General features: G+C 39.0%; 1 protein-coding gene, 1 non-coding gene and 1 pseudogene across 3 annotated transcripts in view; 1 reads left to right on the top strand and 2 right to left on the bottom strand.

Annotated features, from left to right (window-relative positions):
* KCNH1 (potassium voltage-gated channel subfamily H member 1) overlaps positions 1-21,467 on the top strand; it is a 383,179-nt gene that overhangs the window by 95,690 nt on the left and 266,022 nt on the right. The window lies entirely within an intron of this gene.
* On the bottom strand, positions 909-1,330 carry LOC144230775 (non-histone chromosomal protein HMG-17 pseudogene; annotated as a pseudogene).
* Positions 17,907-18,013, bottom strand: LOC144230963 (U6 spliceosomal RNA). The gene has a single exon (XR_013334931.1). It is a non-coding gene; the product is annotated as a U6 spliceosomal RNA (small nuclear RNA).

Raw genomic sequence — 21,467 nt, 5'->3', positions numbered from 1 at the left:
CTGTGGCCATCCCTGACTAACATTTGGGGGTGGCTCAGACCATTGGAAATTATCCTAATGGGCTGCTAGTGGCCTCATTGATATTCTAGGCCTTAGTTGCGTGTTCCCTGTTTTCCTGGATCTTGGGATGGCTTTGGAGGTTGACTGGCTCCTTGGGCTGTCCTCTGCTCTCACAGCCATGCCTTCTCTGGGTTCTTAAAGCCTGCACCGTCTCCCCTCAAATTTGAATCACATTCTTTTTTTTTTTTTCCCCCAAGCCAAACTGTATCCAGCTTTATTAAAGATACTTTTCATAAACAATCATGGTATTTCAGGCAGGACATGGGCAGACAATCGTTAACAGTATACAACAACTTTCAAACTCCCTTCTTCAATGGACTACCAAAATCAGAAAGCCACTATAAAACCCAATGAAGTCTTCATTTGATGCTCTGAACAGGGAAGTTTAGAGTGAGGGTTGACATTTCACATTTAGCATGTTGTTTAACAACTTTTCACGAGCCGACCCTGACTTTCAGGAAATGAAATGAAGATGGCAGAATTATCAATCTGAAGCTCCACAAGCTACAAAAGGAACTCTTTTGAGGGATGCCATCTCCATGGTGACACTGTAAAGTCCAGATTGCCTGACATACTGGGAACCATTTCGTGGGGTCAGGTTCCAACAGGTCTCTGGGTTTAAGGGAGTCAAGTCTATGTTGAAGGCAGAGGGAGAAAAGGACATAAAAAAATGAATTTTAGATTTTCCACACCACAAGGCATTTGTGCCAATGTGGCTAATGTGTGTCAATATCAAGGAATCGCTCCTCCTGGAACCAAGAGGAAGTTTCTCAGAACTAGAAGGGAATGGTGTTTTTCCCCTTGTATCAATCTAGCTTTGGAGATATTCTAATAGTGACATATGCCCTTCCCCCAAAACAAGAATGAAGTGTTCTGTGTGCTAACAACATAGCTTAAAAAAAAAGTAAAACAAAATTCTGCATTTTTATAAAACTTGATAAAAAATAGTATTTCAAACTGTACAGTCACCAGAAGTACACAGTTATCAAAAATGCACACACTTCACTTGGCGTCTCCAGCACCTTCAGCTTTCTGTGCCTGGTCTGTTTTGGCATCTCCATTTTCTGCTGGGTTATTCCCATCCTTGCCAGCATCAGCTTTCCCCTTTTTCCCTTCTCTCCCTTCTTTGCAGGGGCCTTTTTAGGTTTGGGCTCTGGCTTTGGAGGAGCAGGTTTAGCAGATAACCTTGCAGATCTTCTCTGTGGCTCATCCTTCACCTTGGCTTTATCTCCTTTAGCATCCCCTTCAGCCTTTCTCTTGGGCATGGTGGCGATGGCGGCGGGACGTGGGCGCTGGACGCGGGGATGCAGCGGCACGCGGGCTTTGGCCGGTCCGGGGATTGTTCTTGCCTCCTCTTCTTCACACTGCTCCTTGAACCACATTCTTATCTATAAGCTTGTTTCTGTTTGTGATTAATTGTTTTAGATATTTAGGTGCTCCCGTATTCGGTGCATAGACATTTATGATAGTTAGTTCTTCCTGATGGATGGACCCTGTAATTATTATGTANAAAAAAAAAAAAATTTGAATCACAAACATTTACTATGCTCCAGAGAGGCAAGGTATGCAAACAAACCAGAACAAAGTGTTGTTCCCTTTGCTCTTCATGCATTGCTCTGTGACATACATCTCTTTATACTGTAGTGGTGATGATAATTATACCATGAAAATAGCTCCTGTTTATTGGGCACTCAATACATGTGGGGCATGTGCTGGCTAAGAGCTTGATGCTTATCATCTAATTTTGTTTTATTTTCACAATTCAATGAAGAAGACTTACTTCCATTTTATAAGAGATGAGATTGAGGCTTAGAGTGGCAGTATTAGGAAAGACTTGAAACTTTGGTGTTCCCCCTGCCCCAACTTCTTACATATTCTAAATACACCTGACAGGTTGGGTTAGTGAATGCAGGGATGCCCAAGTGTTTGCAGAGTGCTCTGAGAACCCAAGGGAGGGGTTGGTAAATGGACATGATGGGAGACTTCATGGAGGAGCTGATGGGCCATGCCTGGAGGGAGTGGGCTTGTTTTGACACATGACACTGTGACCAGAGTCTCCTGACTGCCACAGCTGGAATGATTCAGGACTTCAGTGTTATAACGTCTCTGGGTGGTTTGGGTGGGGCTTAGCATATTTTTGATACTTGTTGACATGGCTGTGCTAATATTATAATAGTCTGCCTTGAGGCACAGTTTACAAAGTGGAGTTTAAAATGTGGAAAACATATAAAAAGGTTTACATTTTACAACTTTTCAGAGGAAACACAGGTGGAAAGAGAAGGATCCCGGTATAAAAGATGGTTATTTTAAAGGACTGCCTTGGGTTTGTTGAGGGTCACCTGAAGAAACATGTCCTGAAGCTGATCCTTTTCTAAGAGGAGTTAGGAGTGCCAAAGTGTAGGAAGTTTTAAGCAGAGGAAAACTAGGATCAGGAGACAGGCGTGAAGAGGGACCCTCCAGCATGAACGAGTAGCATAGCCAAGGCCTGGAGGTAGGTCAGGGTGCAAGGAGCTGCCCTGTAGGGACTGGAACATAGTGTGGGAGGCAGCAAGTGGGAGATGAGGCTTGAAAGGTGGGATTGTGGGGGCGCCTCAGTGGCTCGGTTGGTTGGGCGACCAGCTTGATTTCAGCTCAGATCATGATCTCATAGTTCATGAGTTAAAGGCCCATGTTGGGCTCTGCGTTGATGGCCTAGAGCCTGCTTAGGATTCTTTATCTCCCTCTCTCTCCGCCCTTCCCCTTCTCGCTCATTCATTTTCTCTCTCTCTCTCAAAAGATTTAAATAAATTAAAAAAAAAAAAGAAAGGTAGGATTGTAGAGGCTTTGAATTTGAGCTACCCTTCTGATGGAGGTATACACATCCTCGACCTTAACTCCAGTGTAGGGGATTAATTTTATATCCCCTTCTCCAGTAGGGACCAAAGGAAGGGCCTTTGGGGAGCATCCCACATGGTTATCTTACCTGTTTTCCCATAATCTCTGTTGGTATAACAAAGTATATGTTGTCTAGGTTATTGTGGAGTTCTGAAGAAGCTCCAGGAACTCCATATTGTAAGGCTTTAGCACCGTACATTTTTTCCATATGAAGTGTCATTTTTGATTCTCACCATCAGAATGGATGGAATATCACTCTTGGGTCCAATAACAGTTGTCATTTATTGAATTCCTAAAATGTATTCACACTGTGTCAGTGCTTCACGAACATTTATCACAGAATCCCCACAACTGTGCAAGGTAGTTGTCATTTTTTTGGTTTGGCTGATGAGGAAGCCAAAGTTTAGAAGGCTTAAATAACCTACTCTTTCATAGAGCCCCATCCAGGGGTTTAGAAACCAGACTTGTCTTATTGCTGAGTCCATGTTCTTTCCACCAAGCTCTGCTACCACTTCTGTCTTCCTGATGGAGGACCTAGGGTCCAGAGGGGGTATCTTGCCCAGGGCATACTTGGAATGGTGAGACAGTAGCTTGTCCAGGTTACTGGGAGTCTTTTCTTGACCTGTGAGCATGCTGCTAGCTACCAGATGCCCCTAGTATAATGCTTAGTATAACGCTTAGTATAACGTGAGCTACCGACCAGCTGGCCCCTCTGGAGTGTTGTAATATTCACTCTTCTCCATTTGTTTAAGGATACACGGTCTTCCCTCCCTCAGTAGTGAGGACTCAAAAGCTCCTTCTTAGTGTTGACAGCTTAGTCTTTATACCGTCTTCTCATATTTACAAATGTATTCACCCATACTTGGTGTGTAAACCTCCAGAAACAGCCTGTTTATAAAGGGTCCTTTGACAAGGCTGTAGCTCGAGCCTGATTTGGGGATGCTGCTATATAATTAGTTACAGGTTGGCATTAGCTAAATTGAATATAATCCATCATGCTTATTAGATGTGGTAGGGGAGATGTGCACCCTGAAGGATCAGCAGGAAAGACACATTAAATATAAATAAGCTGAGTATTTTCCCAGGCAGCTGGATATACAGAGTGGGGCCATGTGTTTACAACACAGCAGCTTTTCTGCAATGGCAGGGAAGAAATAGTGGGGGCTGGGGAAGAGAAAGCACTTAGAAGCTTTGAAAGTAAATTGAGCCAGTTACAAAGTACCTCTTATAAAAATTAAACAGTAAAATGTGAGAGTGGAAAACAGAATAAGTGATTCTTCAGGTAATTACCAAAGATTTCTCAGGTAGGATGGAGATTTCTCCAGGCACAGGTATCGTGACACCTACAGGCTCTCCTGGTCACCCAGTGGTTTTCACAGCATCTGGGCACTCTGGCTGTTTTCAGTTGCCTGAAGAGCTACATATAACATACTCTACATTCCAGTTAGTTTGCAGCTCTTTTTGTTTTTGTTTCTTAACATCAAAACAAACCTTTATTAATAGCCTCATTTTAAGAGGCACTAGGGCATATGATGTCTCTGGCTTGGTTCACTCCATATTTTGGAGGATGTGCCCTAGAAGGCAGCACTGTTGTAACTGGCTACCTAAATGCCAAAATCAATGCAATATTTAAATACCCAAATGGATTGGTTCTAATATTGGGTTTGTTTGCATATTTCCCAGCGGGGCAGCAAATCTCAGCTCATAGCTAATAATAAGAAAATTCAAAGACTGGTTTTGATGTGTATTTCTCTTTTTATTTTTTAAGTTTATTTTTATTATTTGTTTTGAGAGACAGCAAGCACAAGTGGGGGAGGGGCAGAGAGAGAGAGGGAGAGGAAGAATGAGAAGCAGGCTCTGTGCACTGTCAGCACAGAGCCCAACATGGGGCTTAATTTCATGAATAGTGAGATCATGACTTGAGCTAAAATCTAGCTGAGCTTAACCAGCTGAGCCACTCAGGTGCCCCTTTATGTGTATTTATGATCGCAGAATGAAGACTTGGTGTATTTTACCTTTATTTTTCTTCATAAACATATTGGATGTTCATCAAAAAATTCACCCACAGCACAAGCTAACATCTGTAAGAGTCCTGACTTTAGTAGGGTATGGCCTTTGTGTGTGGGCAGGTGCATTGAAAAAACACAAAGCTTGGCACCAACTACATTTTCTTTTACCACTGGTGGGCTGGTCCATGATCATAGGGGCACTGACAGAGGATGTGAAAGTGTCATTGTTTGATCCAACTCATTCCTGGAAAAGCTACCTTTTCCAGTAATACCATTCTTTTAAAAAAGAAAAAAAAAAAAGGAAAGAAACAGAGCTACCTAGTTTTCATTTCCTATTGGACACCTGGCCATACTTATTCTGTTTCTCTCCTCATTGTAGCTCAAACCTAAGGACGTGCATTGACCATCTCTTATTTTCATCCTGCTAAGCATGTCAGTCTCCAGGGCATGATAGAGACACACGCAGCTAGTTAGGCAGCGCTGCCATTGCGGTGAAGGACATTTTCTTGCTTTATTGAATGTTGTCAAGTCTAATATTGAGCAGGCAGCACAATGTAAAGCATAGCTTCCATTTTATTTTGGTTTCCTTCTAGAGTAAGAATCGGATTGTCTTGGTTTTCACTCTACTAGAACATGGACACTGCTTCCCTGCTGAAATTCATATATTCAACAGAAATATTTGTGTAGAGGGCTTATAGGTCTTTTGTTTTCATGGAATCTAATCCAAATTAATCATTTTGATCATTTATTATGTCTTGGAGGCAGCACTTTCAGATGTGTTACTTCTAAATATTTATCCCGTGATCAGGAGGTGGATTTCCCAGGTGATAGCTGATTACGATAAAGCTGGCTTGCATTGCTGTGCTTAGTTTATTTTAATTTCATCTGAATTTTTAAACAGTTCTCAGCCTATCTTGCAATAATGAAACTTTTATTACTTTTCACATCCTTTTCCTGTCTGTTACTTAATTCTGTTCTCAACATCCTTATGTGGATGTTGAGAATTTTATGGAAAAGTAGGACAGAGGTCGGGAGCGATGTACTTATTCAAAGTCTTATGGCTGGTGGAACTGAAGATCAGATTTCCTGACCCCTAGACCAGTTCTCTAATTCTCGCCTTACTGATTCCTGAGATTTTCTTTGTGGTTAATATGAACTTTGTTTTAGACCTCTTCTTTTGAACTGTACCTCCTCTCCAACCTGCACACCAGACTTCTACACATTTGCACATACATCTGTCCACACATACGGGTTCCCATTTGCCTTTGCTCCCCCATCTGACCTCGAAATTTTGAGTTCTTTACTGTGTCCCCAAACAGTCTTCACTCTAGAGCTAAATGGGAAATGGAAGAGGATGTTGGAGTAAAGGGAATAATTCTGGCATGGGGGGAAAAGCTCAGGAAGTTTCCTGGCATCCTTTGTTTGAGTCACTGGAAAGCTGGCCCCATTTCTGCTTCGCTTTGACAGTATCAATGGACTTTGCGCAATTTGAAAATAATTAGAGAGAAGGGGAACCTGGTTTCAGATTATGCTATTTCTAACAGAGGGAGTATTTATAGCTAGAAAGCTGAGAGATTTTTATATTGAAGAAAATTCCCCTGTATTAAGGACCTGATTCACCTGGGGCAGACACACAGTCATTCTTACTCAATCATTTAGAAAGCCAAACCCTGGCTTTTTTTTTTTTTTTTTTTCTCATGCTGGTGATTTTCTTCGTATAGCTATGGTATGATAAAGGATGATTCATTTTTGTTGTTATTTCTTCTGTGACTCATTCATGGACTGAGGAGTCCTTTGCACTAGTTGTAGTTCCTGCAGTGATGATATCTCTAAAACTCAGCTTTCTTTTGTGCAGTCAGGTCCCTGGCATACCAGCCCAACACGGTCAACGTGTAGAATAAGACATGGATTAGACTCCCTGCCTGTTTCCATCTGGTCTAGATTTGCTGTAAGCACTGTGTGCCTGGATGGAGAAGAGTCCTGAGTGGCCTTATCTGAGTGGCTATAGTATATGTTACCCCATTCATGAAAAGGATTTTTCCAGAAAGCCAAAGGATTACTTAGAGAAAAGGATAAGAGTTCCTATTATGGGATATTCATGGAGCTTTCTTCTTGGTTTCAAAATACCTGATGAAGATTTTAAAAGTTGTCATGGTGGAAAATGCATAAGTTCTGGAGCCAGTGGACCAGAGTAACATTTATAACTAAGCCTCCATTATATTCATATGTGAAATGTAGGTAGCAATGTCTTGTCATATATACACATACACATATATTGTACATGTATACTGTATCCACACACACTTGCATGTACATATAAACACACACACACACACAATTATGTAATACATTGTAATGACTGTTCTCAAGCTTCTTATCTTGTTGCTTCTTAATATATATATTGGGTGGTATTACCCTACATAGAATTTAAGATCAGAGTAGAGAACTAGATGGATTCTCTGTGCCTATTAATGCTTATATCTTTCTCAAGACTAGACAATTCAGCTACAATAGGCAATTTCTTTCAGTCTTGGATTGTATCATAAGACAGGCCATACTATTCTTTTCCTTTCTCTGAGCTTCCTGCTGACCCACTATTTGTACAAGCTGTTTCTATGTTATCTTTTATCAGTATGCTTTTGTAGAGATGTTGGACTCTCAACAACTGGCTGCCTATAACTCACATGTTGGCATGGGTTTGTTATGGGAAGATTACTTGAGGGGCGCCCGGGTGGCTTAGTCGGTTAAGCGTCCGACTTTTGCTCAGGTCATGATCTCGCGGTTTGTGGATTCGAGCCCCGCGTCGGGCTCTGTGCTGACTGCCAGCTCAGAGTCTGGAGCCTGTTTCAGTCTGTGACTCCCTCTCTCTCTGACCCTCTCCTGCTCACGCTGTCTCTCTCTCTCTCCTAGAAATAAATAAAACATTAAAAAAAAAAAAAAGCATGGGAAGATTACTTGAGATAACAAGCCCTATTAGTGGTTAGATTCGTATGAGCACCAATTATAGAAGGTGATCTTTTCCAGCCTTTATCCCTCAGCCAGTCCTGTCCATAATGGCTACCTTGGCATGCCTTGACTGCATTCTGGGGACCAGGTTTACTTTTGAGCTCATGTGCCTTGTCTAGCCTCCAATTTCAGGCTGTACTCATTTAGCAGTTGTTTTGGACAAAGCCTGGATTAAAGCTTGCCAACCATGAAGGAAGCCATTTCAAGGGTAATTGAGATGGAAGAGATGGACAGAGGACAGAGCATATTTATTCCAAATTCTTGAAATAATTTAGCATTTTGTGATATGTCATTATTGGTGCCAGATTAAAAATTTGTTTATTAATAAGTGTTCTGCCAGAACCTCTTCATGTTACTTTGTCAGAAGCTAAAGATAGTACAATAAATATATTAAAACTACATTATGTTAGTTAATTTGGATCTCATTAATATGGTCTCCTGTTAGCATTAATTTTCTGTTAAAATAATTTAATTCATTAAACACTAAATGAATGGCTTGTTTACTCAAGAAAATTACTGTGTATAGAGTAGGCTGGGAGATGGGAGGGTTAGTTGAGAAGCCACTATAACTGGATTTAGTAGAGTGTAACTAGGCAATTTTCTCAGGCTTGAAGCACCGGGAAACACTCTAGATCTCGATTTAAAAGCTTCTGAGGAAAAACTATAAAAACAATATAAGAAAAATAATTGAGGTTAATACATCAAATTTATAGGCAAAAGTTTAACATCTAATACATTCACAGAAATGAGAGAAATATCAAGATGAGTGGGAGAAAAACAGAAGAATGGAAAATTCGGTGGGAAATATAAACAAACAAGAACATGTTTGAATTTCTAATAATTAAAAATGGTAAATGAAAAAATAATAAGAAATTTAAAATATGGACTAGCAATGCTTAAATGAGGAAGTTGTCACATCTTCTCCCTAGAAAGTAACTCTAAAGCTTGATAAAATTGGTGGAAATAACAATTTCAGTACTCTAGAAATTGACCTAAGTTATATAATAGTCTGAGAAACATTTATACATAAAACCCGCCACAGAACTTCAGGTAACAACAGTGGCAGTGTGTGGTCTCTTTGCTTGGGGCACCTGCTATATCCCCCTTCCCCCTGCTGCTCAGTTCACATGGAGATTCTGCCCTGGAAGGCAGGCTATGAGGACCAGCAGGTTTACAGCTGCAGTCAGAGGGGGTTCACTTGATTTGGTGTTGCTCATGATGCCCACACCTCCCAGCGTTGTTAGTGCAAGTGACAATCTCTGTGGTAGGTTAAACGGGGAAGGCCACTATGTCTAGTATGAGAGCTTGAGGTTCCAGTTGTGATTAGTGCAAAATGTTCCCAACTGAGATGCAGCAAAGACCAGAGAGGGCCCAACCTACCCACATACTTCTGGACAACCTTGAGGCTGTTTGCACATGCAGAGAAGACACTAAAAGCCCCAGCAGAAAACAAATACTAGGCAGATTTAAAATAGCTTGAATTTTTAAAAATGTAATTTATTGTTAAATTGGCTAACACACAGTGTGTACAGTGTGCTCTTGGTTTTGGGGGTTTTGGAGGTAGATTCCCATAGTTCATTGCTTACATACACCCAGTGCTCATCTCAACAAGTGCCCTCCTCAATGCTCATCGCCCATTTCCCCCTCTCCCCCACCCCCATAAACCCTCAGTTTGTTCTCTGTATTTAACAGTCTCTTATGGTTTGCCTCCCTCCCTCTCTGTTTATAACTATTTTTTCCCTTCCCTTCTCCTACGGTCTTCTGTTAAGTTTCTCAAACTTCATATATGAGTGAAAATGTATGTTATATGTCTTTGTCTGACTGATTTATTTCACTTAGCCCTCCTACTTACATATAGGTTCATTGGCAGAGGATGGAAGCTTTATGGGCTTGAAGTGTTTGATCCCATTCTCTGACTAACTGCCAAAACTGTGTAGACACAAGAGTGAACACTAAGAGTCCAGGCTTAAAAATAAAAACAAGAATAATGATAGTTAAGAAACACAACTCATCTGAGACATCATGAGTATATACAGCGAGGAAGATAGATTTCAAAGATTTACCTGAGGCAAGTTACTAAACAAACAATCAACAATAACCTACTCTGATTATATTATCTATAATGTGCTATTTTCAACAGAACATGATGAGGCATACAAAGAAATGGTAAAGTGTGATCCATACTCAGGAAAAAAGCAATGAACAGTTGGTAGAAACTTCCTCTCAGTGTCTCTAGGTACTGGGTTTAGCAGACCAAGACTTCAAAGTAGGTATAGACATGTTCAAAGAAGTAAACAGAGCTATATTTAAAGAATTAAAGGATAGTATGACAACAATGACTCAACAAGTAAAGAGCCAGGAATTATAAAACAGAATTAAATCAGAATCCTGGAGTTGAAAAGTATAACTGAAATAAAAAAGTTACTGGAGGGACTAAGCAGCAGATTTAAGATGGCAGAAGAAATAGTAAGTGAATTTGAAGATAGGTGAAGAGAAATTACCTAATCTGAACAGAGAGAAAAGAGAAAAAAATGATGAAGAAAAATGAATGTGACAAAAGACAAAATAAAAATTAAAAAAAGTGAAAATCATGGAAGTTACAAGAGAAAATTACTAATACACTCATTGACACAATTAAAGTTAGAATTCTCATTGAAACAATGGAGACCAGAAGTAATGAAATGACATATTCATTGTTCAACCAAATTTAATGAAGAATCCTGTATCCAGGAATCCTAGATCATTTCCTTTCTGAAGGACTTCATTTAGTATGTCTTGAAAAGCATGTGTGCTAGCAGCCAATCCTCCCAGTCTTTGTTTATTGGGAACATCTTTATTTTATATATGTGAAGGACAGTTTTGATGGATATAGGATGCCTAGGTGGCTCAGTTGGTTAAGCATTCAGTTCTTGATTTTGGTTCAGGTCATGATCTCACAGTCATGAGATCAAGCCCTGTATTGCACTCCATGCTGAGCGTGGAGCCTGCTTCAGATTCTCTCTCTCCCTCTGCATCAGTGCAGATCTGGATGCAGGCTTGCACCCATGAACTTTGAGATCATGACTTGACCTGAGATCAAGAGTCAGACACTTGACCTACCTAGCCACCCAGGTGCTCCATCAAATGGTGTGGCCACTTTTAAAATAATTGGGCAGTTTCTAAAAAGCTAAACATAAATTTCCCATGCAACTGAGAAATTTCATTCCTAGGTATCTACCTATGGTATATGAAAGTGTATGTTCACACACAAAAAATGTATGCAAATGTTCATGGTAGCATTTTTCATCATGACGGAAAACCTGGAGACCACCCAAATTTCCAGCTGGTGAATGAATACATTTTTGGAGGATATTGGAAATGTACTAAATGCTGGATTATGGTGATGCTTGCACAGCCTTATAAATGTACTACTGGTCATTAGACTGCACACTTACCCAAAATGGTGCTGATTTCTTGGGAGATTGTGGTGAAAGTGGGAAAGTCATGTTATGAAAATTGTTGTTGACTCTTTGGGAAAGTAATGTAGCAATAGATGGTATGAAAAAAACACATTAATGTAAACGTTTGGACTTCACTCTCTTAGAAATGTTTATTTGGAATAATTCAAAGGGAGAAAAATATCCCACGTGCATGGAATGCTCAGTGAAGCGTTCTTTCTAAACATGTAACACTAGAAACAACCAGTAGTTTCATAATAGGGAAATAGTTAATACATCATTTAGATGAAATATGATGTTTTATTTTAAAAATAGCTATGATTGATATGAATAGATATGTATAGTATTCTAATAATCAAAGAAAATAGTCTTTAAAATTATGTTTGCTATAATTAAATTGTGTAAAGTTATGTACACCAGGCCCATACTGGAAGGGAATGTTAACTGTGTGAGGTTGACTCTTTACCTTTTTAAAAATTCCATTACTCTTGCTGTAAAATTGTCAAAGCAAATCAAATATGGCACCATGGGGGAAAAAATAGTGACAAGTGGTATTGGAGACATTTAAATGTGAATAGAAAAGGACAGATGGATGGATGATGGATGGATGGATGGATGATGGATGGTTAGGAGTTTTATAGATTCATTTGGCATGATTTGGTGATTGGTTAGAATATGGGGTTGGGAGAGAAAAGAATCTCTGTGGTCAACAAATTTCTATCTTGGAAGATGGTGATTCTGTTAATAGAAAGAGAGAATAGGTCTAGGGGTCACAGGCAAAGGCAGTAATCTTATGTTTTATTATGTTATTTAGCATGCACATGAAGTAAAGTTATTTAGTTAATATTATTTCCCTTTTAGATGTTGAGATTAGAGTGACACTGTGATTTCCAGGTTGAGATATCTAAATGTTAGACAGAATGAAATGGGTATATAGAAATTGGGAAGGAAGTTGGACTAAAAGGGTAGATGTGGAGACCATATGCACATGGGTGCTAGAGCCTGAGGATGTCATGAAAGTTGATGACTAGGCATCACTGTGACATGCTAGAGAGCACATGTCAATAGATGATGGTGCCTCGTGTCAAGGGATAGAGGACTAAGTAGATAGGAGGCAGCCAGCCAGTATAACTGTTCTTAGGAGACATTTGGCAGTGAACAGGAGGAGAGAGATGAGACAAAACTCAAGTCATAGCCAGACTGTAGAATTTGTTCCATGGGTCTTCCTGAAGATTTTACGGTGAAAGTGCTTGAAGAACCACCTAGACTCAATGTACTTTAGCCTTCCATTGACTTTAATGCACTTTGCCTGGTAGATACAGACCTTTCCCAGTGAGGTAAACACAAATTCATGAAATGGTTGTTGCCCTAATGATAATTTTCTACTGCAGTGAGAAAAGAATTTTAAAAAAATCAATTTCTCATTTTACTGACTCTTTCAATGACTGTCTTCACCAGAAAACAAACTAGCTTGCCAGTTTTGACAGCTTTTTTGTTAAAAGCAGGGTTTTTCTTTTCTTTTCTCCCAGTGTATAAATAAGCTTTTTTAAAAAGTAACTTTACGGCAGCTGAAAATCATTAAAGAGATGGAGGGTTTTCTAGATGAGGAGCGACAAAAAGATCACAACTGCTTGGTCTGGAAATTAGAAAAGTGGAGCAGGACAGAATCAGAGTCTAAATTGACAAAAGCTGTGAGAAAATAAAATGGTCTATACATCTCGGACCCAAAATGAGGGGCAGTCTTCTGATACTACCTACCTCATGGGGTCTTTGCTAGTGGTAAGTGATACTGTACATAAAAATGCTTTGTAATCGATCAAGCACTATTCAAAAATGATGTTATTATTAGAACTTTGTGGGTGGTGTTTTGGAAAAATAGTAGAAAAAAGTCTCTGCTTTGTAGCTGGGGAGGCAGCATGAGCCCATGGAGTATAAACAGAATTCCTACATGAGGTCACAGGCATTTTCACCTGAGTGGATGTTTAAGGCCCAGTGGGTCTTCTCTGTGTGTTCACTTGACCCTGAAGTTGAACCACTATGTGCTCCTTATCATATCTATTTGTTAAAGACCCACTAATGGATTGGGTGGACACCAAACCCATCATTTACCTCAGTATATTATACAGCATTTTAAAGCTCCTTTAAGTTATAAAATATTATATACTAGAAAATAATTATAAAATGTGTAAATATTTAACAACTTGCTCTCTAGAAGAAACATCCTGATTTATAGAGGTTACTAATTTCTATGGTACAAATACTTCCTCCATAACTGATTTCAGGCTACCAACCTGAGGTCGCTGAATGTCACCTGGGAATAGATGCACAGTGGCATATCATTATATAATATTTTCATGAGCCTAACAGAATAAAAGTAAATGACCTTGAGAACATGGATAATAGTAAAGTGGGATAAAAATAGAAACTAACGTATCTGATATTTATTACCTTTGCTTTAAATGTAATTCATTTAGCTTTAAATTTATATAATTTTATTTTAAAAATGTTTTAGTGTTTACTTATTTTTGAGAGAGAGAGAATGAGTCAGAGAGGGGCAGAGAGAGAAGGAGACACAGAATCTGAAGGAGGCTCCAGGCTCTGAGCTGTCTGCACAGAGCCCAACGCAGGCCTTGAACTCACAGACGAGATCATGACCTGAGCTGAAGTCGGATGCTTAATGGACTAAGCCACCCAGGTGCCCCTAATTTTAATAATAGCTGTGTTTAAGAACTCACTCTCAAAATTCCTGAAAATTTAATAATTGCTCACTGGAGCTGGTGTGAGTTGGCTCAAGTACACAATATTATGAATAACTTATGGGTCATAGATCAGAAAACATTTAGGCCTATTAGATGGTTAAAAATACCATATATCAAAACTTGTAGAATGAAGCTAAGATACTGATTTGATGACAATTTAAAATATTAAATGGTTCTATTAGTAAATAGGAAAGATTAAAAAATAATGAAGTAAGCACTCAAGATAGCAAAAAACAACTGAATAAATCTTTAAAAAGTAGAAAGAAGATATAAAGATAAAAGCAGAAATATTAGAAAATGTACACAAAGGCAAGATCATTTATGTCAAAAGTTGGTTCTTTGAAGAGACACAAAAAATTGACAAAACTTTGCTGAGATTAATCCAGAAAATATTTGGAATGGTATAGTTTGATGCAGGATAGACAAATTGATGGAACTAAATACACGGAGGCCCACATATCCGGGAATCTGGTAATGAACAAAGGTGGCATTGCATGGTCCTGGGGAAATAAGTGGTTCTTGGATATTTGATTATTTGTATGGGTAAAATGATAGTGGTTCTTTTCCTTACACCACACATAAACTCCAGATAAATTGTTGACTTCACTGTGAAGGGCAAAACTTTTAGAAGAGAATCTAGGAAAACCCCTATGTCCTTTGATAGTAAAGGGTTTGTTAATGCAGTTACCAAAAAGGCTAACCATAAAAGTTTGATGTGTTTGACCATAATAATTAAGAATCTTTGTTTGGCAAAGATAGCATGAGAAAAGACAGGGTACTAGTTCAGAGAAGATATTTCCAAAACGTATAATCATTAAAGTATAAATTCCCAGTATACGTATTTTTTAAAGTTCAGCAAAGCAATAAGATAATGGTAAAAACGCCTAGTGAAATCAATAGGAAAAACACATGAGTAGACATTACAGAGAAGAGGAAACACGAATGGTCAACAACATAGGAAGAGATGCTCTGCCTCATTTTTATGAAAGAAATAAATATAACACTGCAAGAAGATCCTTTTATGTACTCAGTAGCTCACAAAATTTAAGATGTCTTATAACATCAAGTGGCAAGTAATGTGATGGGACAGTATAAAATCCAGCAGTCCTACTCCTAAAATCCTAGAATCCCTAGACTCTCCTGCAAAGATTCGTTATGAAACATGTTCAGAAGCATTGTTTCTTAAAAATCTGAGACAACACAAATCTCCATCATTGGGAAAATAGGTAAAGATGTTGTGGTACATTTACCCCATGGGGTGTTCTTGGTAAAAATGAATAAACTTCAGTTATTTATAAGCAGTAGCATACCTGAATCTTAAAAATATAATGTTTAGCAAAATCTAATAAAAACTCAGGAGGAATGCACAAGGTGTATTTATTATGTTTATAATACTCAAGAACTCAAAACCAAGTGACATAGTTACTCAAAGCAAAGCTCAAGCAAAACTAAGTAACATATTATTTAGGGCTCCATATACTTGTTAAAAGTGGAGAGAGAGCAAAATTTAGCAAGAATCAGCCCTAGCATAAACACTGCTCTGGTCTAACAAATGTTAAAAGCCAAGACCTGAACAGATCAAAGAATATTTAAGTAATGTAGTTGTGTCTTAGAACAAAGCCTAATAATATTTATAGGAATACAAAAATATCCAGCATCCAGTGAGGTGAATTCACAATGTCTGGCATAAAATAAAAAATTACCAGTCATCCAAGGAAATGGGGAAATAATCAATCAAAACTAACCCAGAAATGATACAGAGGACAAAATTAGCAGACAAAGCATGAAAGCAGTTAGTATAATTGTATTCCGTATGTTCAAGAAACAAGAGAAAATACTTAGAATATTAAGCAGATCATGAAAGAAAAAGACCCACATCGAACTTCTAGAGATGAAAACTGATGTGGAAAATGTTGGGGTTTAGAGCCAATGCCTCCAAAGAATTTGGAGAATTCCAAAGAATTTGAAGTGAAAAGCTTCAAAGAATTCTTGAGAAGTCTTTGGTGCAAAAAGGTGGTTTTATTAAAGCACTAGGACAGGACCTATGGGCAGAGCTGCACTGGGGGTGTGAAGAGTGACTGATTATATACCTTCAGGTTGGAGGAAGGGGATAGGATAGTGTAAGTCTCTAAGATATTTTTGAAACAAGGTTTCCAGGACTTTGAGAAGCTACTTCCTGTTAGGAAAAGATCATTTATTACTGCTTAGTAAAAACTCAGTCATGAGACCCTTCAGATGTGAATCAGGGGGCTATAAGCTTGAAGTCTGACTCAACATATATCGTGTGTGTGTGTGTGTGTGTGTGTGTGTGTGTGTGTGTTAGCAATAAAGAAGTTTCAAAAGGAATTTATGTTAAAGTAGACTTATAGGATCCTGTGAGGGGGCGTGTGAGGATAATGTTAAGCGAAGATTCACTTTTGCTCTTAGCAAAGTGTCATCATCAAAGCAGCTGAGCTCCTAGAGGAAGGTCACTCTGCCTGTTTCAAAGACTTGTCAATGGATTGTAAGTTGTAAGGAAATTTAATTTGTTCTTTTGGTTTGTTTCCCACATCAAAAACTACTATATCTGAAGTGGAAAATAATGTTGGATGGGCTTCACAGTAGATTAGACATTATAGAAGAAAAGATTCATCATCTTAAGGACATTCTAATAGAAGTTATCTATAATGAAACACAGACAGGAAAAAAAAACACTGAAAAAAATTTTTTGCTTTTGAAAGGTGCTGTTGAGAGAATGAAAAGACAAGCCACATATGGGGAAGATGTTTTTGCAATTTGCATATCTAATAAAGGATTTGTGCCAAAATATAGAAAGAGCTCTTAAAACTCAAAAATAAAACACCCAATACATGCATGCAAAAGATTTTAAGACACTTGGTCAGAGCACACATAAAGATGGCAAATTATCATATGAAAAGGTGCTCAGCATCATTAATTATCAGGAAAGGCAACTAAAAGTGCAGTGAGTTATCACTACACATCTAGAATGGCTAAAGTTAGAGACTGACCATACCAAGTATTGATGAGGGTGTGGAGGGACTGAAACTCTCAGACACTGCTGGTAGGTATATAAATTAGAACAGTCATTTTGGAAACTAGTTTGGAGGTTTCTTAACAGGTTAAATGTATACCTTTTATGTGGACCAACTATTTGACTTTCACTTCCAAAGAGAAAAGGTAGCATATAACCATGTAAAGACTTGTACACAAATCTTTTTGTTAGCCTTGCATTTTATTTAATTGGACAATCCTAAAATCCATGGACAGGTCATGCATTAGCAAATTGTGGTACATTCATGCAATAGAATACTACTGGGGTGATGAATATGTTCATTATCTTGATTACGGTGATGGTTTGATGGTTATGCAAAAATTGCCAATTATGCATCAGTAAATCTTTGTGTATTTCAAGTGAATAAATAATCCAAAATTTATGAAGTCATTACCTCTGGAGAAGGTTGGGAAGGAGTCCACAGGTGGATGCAACAGAATTGGTAATGTTGCAGTTTTTTTTTTTATGGATGTACATAACTTTTATTATTTTAATATGTATTTAGATTTCTTCAAGATAGCATTCAATACAACTATTTTATCTTTTTGTGAGAGTTATATTACATTCTAACAGAAAAATAATATATTGGATAACAATATTTGTAAAAACTGATCTTTGTGGATGTCTGATTTGTACCCCATAATATCTATTTTTTCAATCTTGTAAGATAAATTCTTTTTGATGGCATTATTATAGATATGTACTAGCAAAAAATATGGAACGCTTCATGAATTTGCGTGTCATCCTTGCTCAGGGGCCATGCTAATCTTCTCTGTATCATTCCAATTTTAGTATATGTGATGTCGAAGCGAGCACAATGTTGCAGTTATTAGATTGGGTCTTAGGCTTGTTGTTTTTAATGTAACATATATATATGTATATATATAATTAATAGTTTTAGGTATGTGAAAATTAAATAATAGACTTAACAAAATGCTATTGGTAGTGAAGATTATTCTTGGCAGAGAGAGCCTTTTAGGCTAAATTTTGAAGGCAAGAGAAAGCATGGCCCGAAAGGAAAACTGCTACTAGTATATCTGGAACCAAGAGTAGAGGTCAGTAGGAAGAGAGAAGATGTAGGAGGTTGACAGGTGTCAGGTTGGAGACAGACTTGAATGCCAACTGTGGGACTTGAACTTTACTTGTAGACGCTGGGAAGTCACTGAAGTATTTCATGCAGGCAGGAGATAGGAGATAGGATTACAGTGTTAGAAAGAGTCCTACATTTCTCCCTAAGGAGACTAGATGGAAGGGGGTTGCACCAGAGCCAGGGAGACAAGCTGAAGTGCTGTTGGAGTAATCCATGCAAGAGGAGATGAACTCTGTGGAAACATAATGAAACGGAGGCATGCAACAGATTGCCAGAGAATTAGGAGAAGAACCAAGAGAGAGCTGGCAAGAAGCTGGGAGGGGAGAATTTTAAGAAAGACATGATTGCCAGAAGTAGTACATATTGCAAAGAGATCAAATACATAAGGCTAAAAATCTCCTATTGGTAGACCTGATAGATGTCATATGGTGAGCTCAAGCGGAAATACTGAAGGTGGATGCTGGCTTGCCCTAGGTTCTGCATGACTGCTGAGGAAATAGAGACCTTGAGTGAGAACTTGAATTTCCAGAGACTAGTCTGACCCTGCAGGGAGGGAAAGACTTGTTTATATACAGAAGGAAATGGAGGTTGGAGATGGAAAAGTCATAATAAAGTTCCCTGACTTGGGGAATCCAGAGCAAAGTGGGAGGAAGGCTCAGCCTTGACATAAAGAAAACTCACTTTTTTTCTCTAAGCCTCTAGAACAAAGAAGCGAAGGTGGTTCCTGCTATAGATATGAGTATAGATAGTAGGTGTGAGAGAAGGCATCTGAGGGAGTTGGTATTTGATAATTTTGACATTGGGTATAGAACTTTAGAATAGCTATAATAGCATATTAAAGAAACAAACAGACAAAACCACATAAAATTATCACTATAGATAGGGCCATTGCATATGGTTGTGTGGCTTATTGTACAAGACTAGAAGCACCAACATTCTCATAATAGTCTATGTGAATGGTACTCTGGAGGATTGCGAAGTAGGTGACCTGAACAACTGTACATGGTAGCCTTAGCTCTAAGCTAGACTGCGGTTGAAAACCGTAAGTTTATAGCAAGAACAATTGGTCCTGAGATTAGAAACTGTAAGTTTGTGGTAAGAATAGTTGGCATGTTTGTGTGATTTTTCTCTAAGAATGAATCTTTAGGTTGATCCCAGATATCCAAGGTTCGTGCACATTTGGGAGCATGGAGGAGAGAGACAAAGACTGAATATTAAAGATGATTGTTCGAGGGTATTGGGAAGGCTGAACTTGAATTTCTGTTCTAGCTCAGATATCTATGTGTCCTTATCCCCAACCTGTACTGTGGATGTTATTAGTTTATCTCTTCCACGAAGCTGTAAGCTCCATAAACAAGTGACCAGTCTTAATGTTCCCTGTATTGCCATGCTTAGGTCACACCTGCATATAGTAAAGACTTCATGAATATCTGATGGATAAATGAGGTCTAGGCTGCATGGGGAAGGAAACATTAAAAGAGCATGGACCAGGGAAAAGGGAAGGAGGTAGGGTGTATTTGATGCGTTTCAAGGACTAGTGAAGCAGGAGTAAAGGTGTGAAAGAGCTGAAAGGGTTTTGGGGTCAGAGATAAGAATTAGTACAACCCTGTGAAGTGACAGATTCTCTGTTATGGCCCTGGGAGTGGGTGCTGGGGGTGAGAGGAGGTAAAGGCACATGGAGGAAGACCAAGGCCCCAATGTCCGGCATATAGCTGATTCCAGTTAGGAGAGTGCAGGGTGGGTGGCTCGAGTTCAGTTAGGAGTTAATCTGTCTGTACTGAGTAGCTGTGCTGCTTTTGCCCTTTCCCTAAACAGCCAGTCTTTTTAATATATATAATAGCTACTCAATAGTTACAATAATACTTTGATATTTTAATAACTTACTCCAGGACAGAAAAAGCATATTCTACTGGATTTTATCCCATTGCTGATACATTTCTCTATGCCTGAGGAAAGCTTATCCGATTGATCTCTAGAACCGTGACCAGCAGAATATTTGGAAAGAAACTGCTTCTGCCAAGAAGCTTACACCAACAAGTTACTAGATGTAGCAGGCGCCCTACCTTGTTATAGAAATCACATGCATAGCAGGTTCAAATGCTCTTCAAGTATGGCCAACGTTCTCTTTGACAGACATTAACAGGGGTGTCTCCGTTTCACTTTTTCCATGGGATCTCATGCTTTACAGACCCTATATGTACTTTCCCATGTATGTTTGTCCAGTTTCCTGGATGCACACAGGCTTCTGTGTCTCCCCCTTTATGCATTGCAGTCCTGCAAATGGGGTCTGCCCCCGGTGGGGTTTCTGTAACAGCCTTGAGACTAGAACAGCCTAGTTCTCGGACCCCCTAAGTGTGCTGTTTGAATACAGAGATCCTCACTGCATATTTAGGACAAGCCTATCTGGGGCAACTCCTCTTACTCCCACTTTTCATTAAAAATGGTCCTTTATCCACTTAACTAATTTATGGCCTTTATAGCACTTTACCCAGATACTATCTTGTTAAACTTTTTTCCCCTTATTTTTTGTCTCTCTCACTAGAAGAGTAAGCCCCATGAAGGTAGGACTTATATGATTTGTTTAACATTGAGTCCCCAGGGCCTAGCACAGTGCCTGGCACATGGGGCCACTCAGTAAATAAATCTCTCACATCAGTGTTTGTTGGCTGTTCCTACATTTTTATTGAAATGAGGATGAAAGTACCTGCTTTGTGGAGTTATGGGGATGATGAAATGACGTGATGCATGTAAATCACTTATTAGCACAATATTTGGCGTGTGAATTATGAGTCTTAATAAATGGTGGCTAGCACACAAGGAAGTGGACACATTCAGGGTCTGCCCTTGAGACCTCTGAGTTGAGAAGTGAGGAAATTGGCTGTCTGCCTCTCACTTGCCCTCCCCCTACTGAGCAGTAGGTGGTGCTCTGGAGAGAGAACAGCCAGGGGTTCTGTTTCCGGGAGCACAGAGTGTGTGCACAAGGAGAAGAAATTCACCTCCTGCTTATACACCTGTTTTTATTCTTGCTCTCTTGTGTCTGTGTGGCTTTGTAATATTTTCCTTTCTGACTTCTGGTTTCAGAAGAATGCTGTGTTTGATTAAAGCAGGCTTCACATTGTTGGTTTNTGGAACAGAATTGAGAACTCAGAAGTGGACCCAAAAGTATACAGCCAACTGATC

This window comes from Crocuta crocuta, unplaced genomic scaffold (assembly GCF_008692635.1).
Source record: "Crocuta crocuta isolate KB4526 unplaced genomic scaffold, BGI_CrCroc_1.0 scaffold3, whole genome shotgun sequence".
Lineage (NCBI taxonomy): Eukaryota > Metazoa > Chordata > Mammalia > Carnivora > Hyaenidae > Crocuta > Crocuta crocuta.
This window is presented reverse-complemented; position numbering and strand designations above follow the sequence as displayed.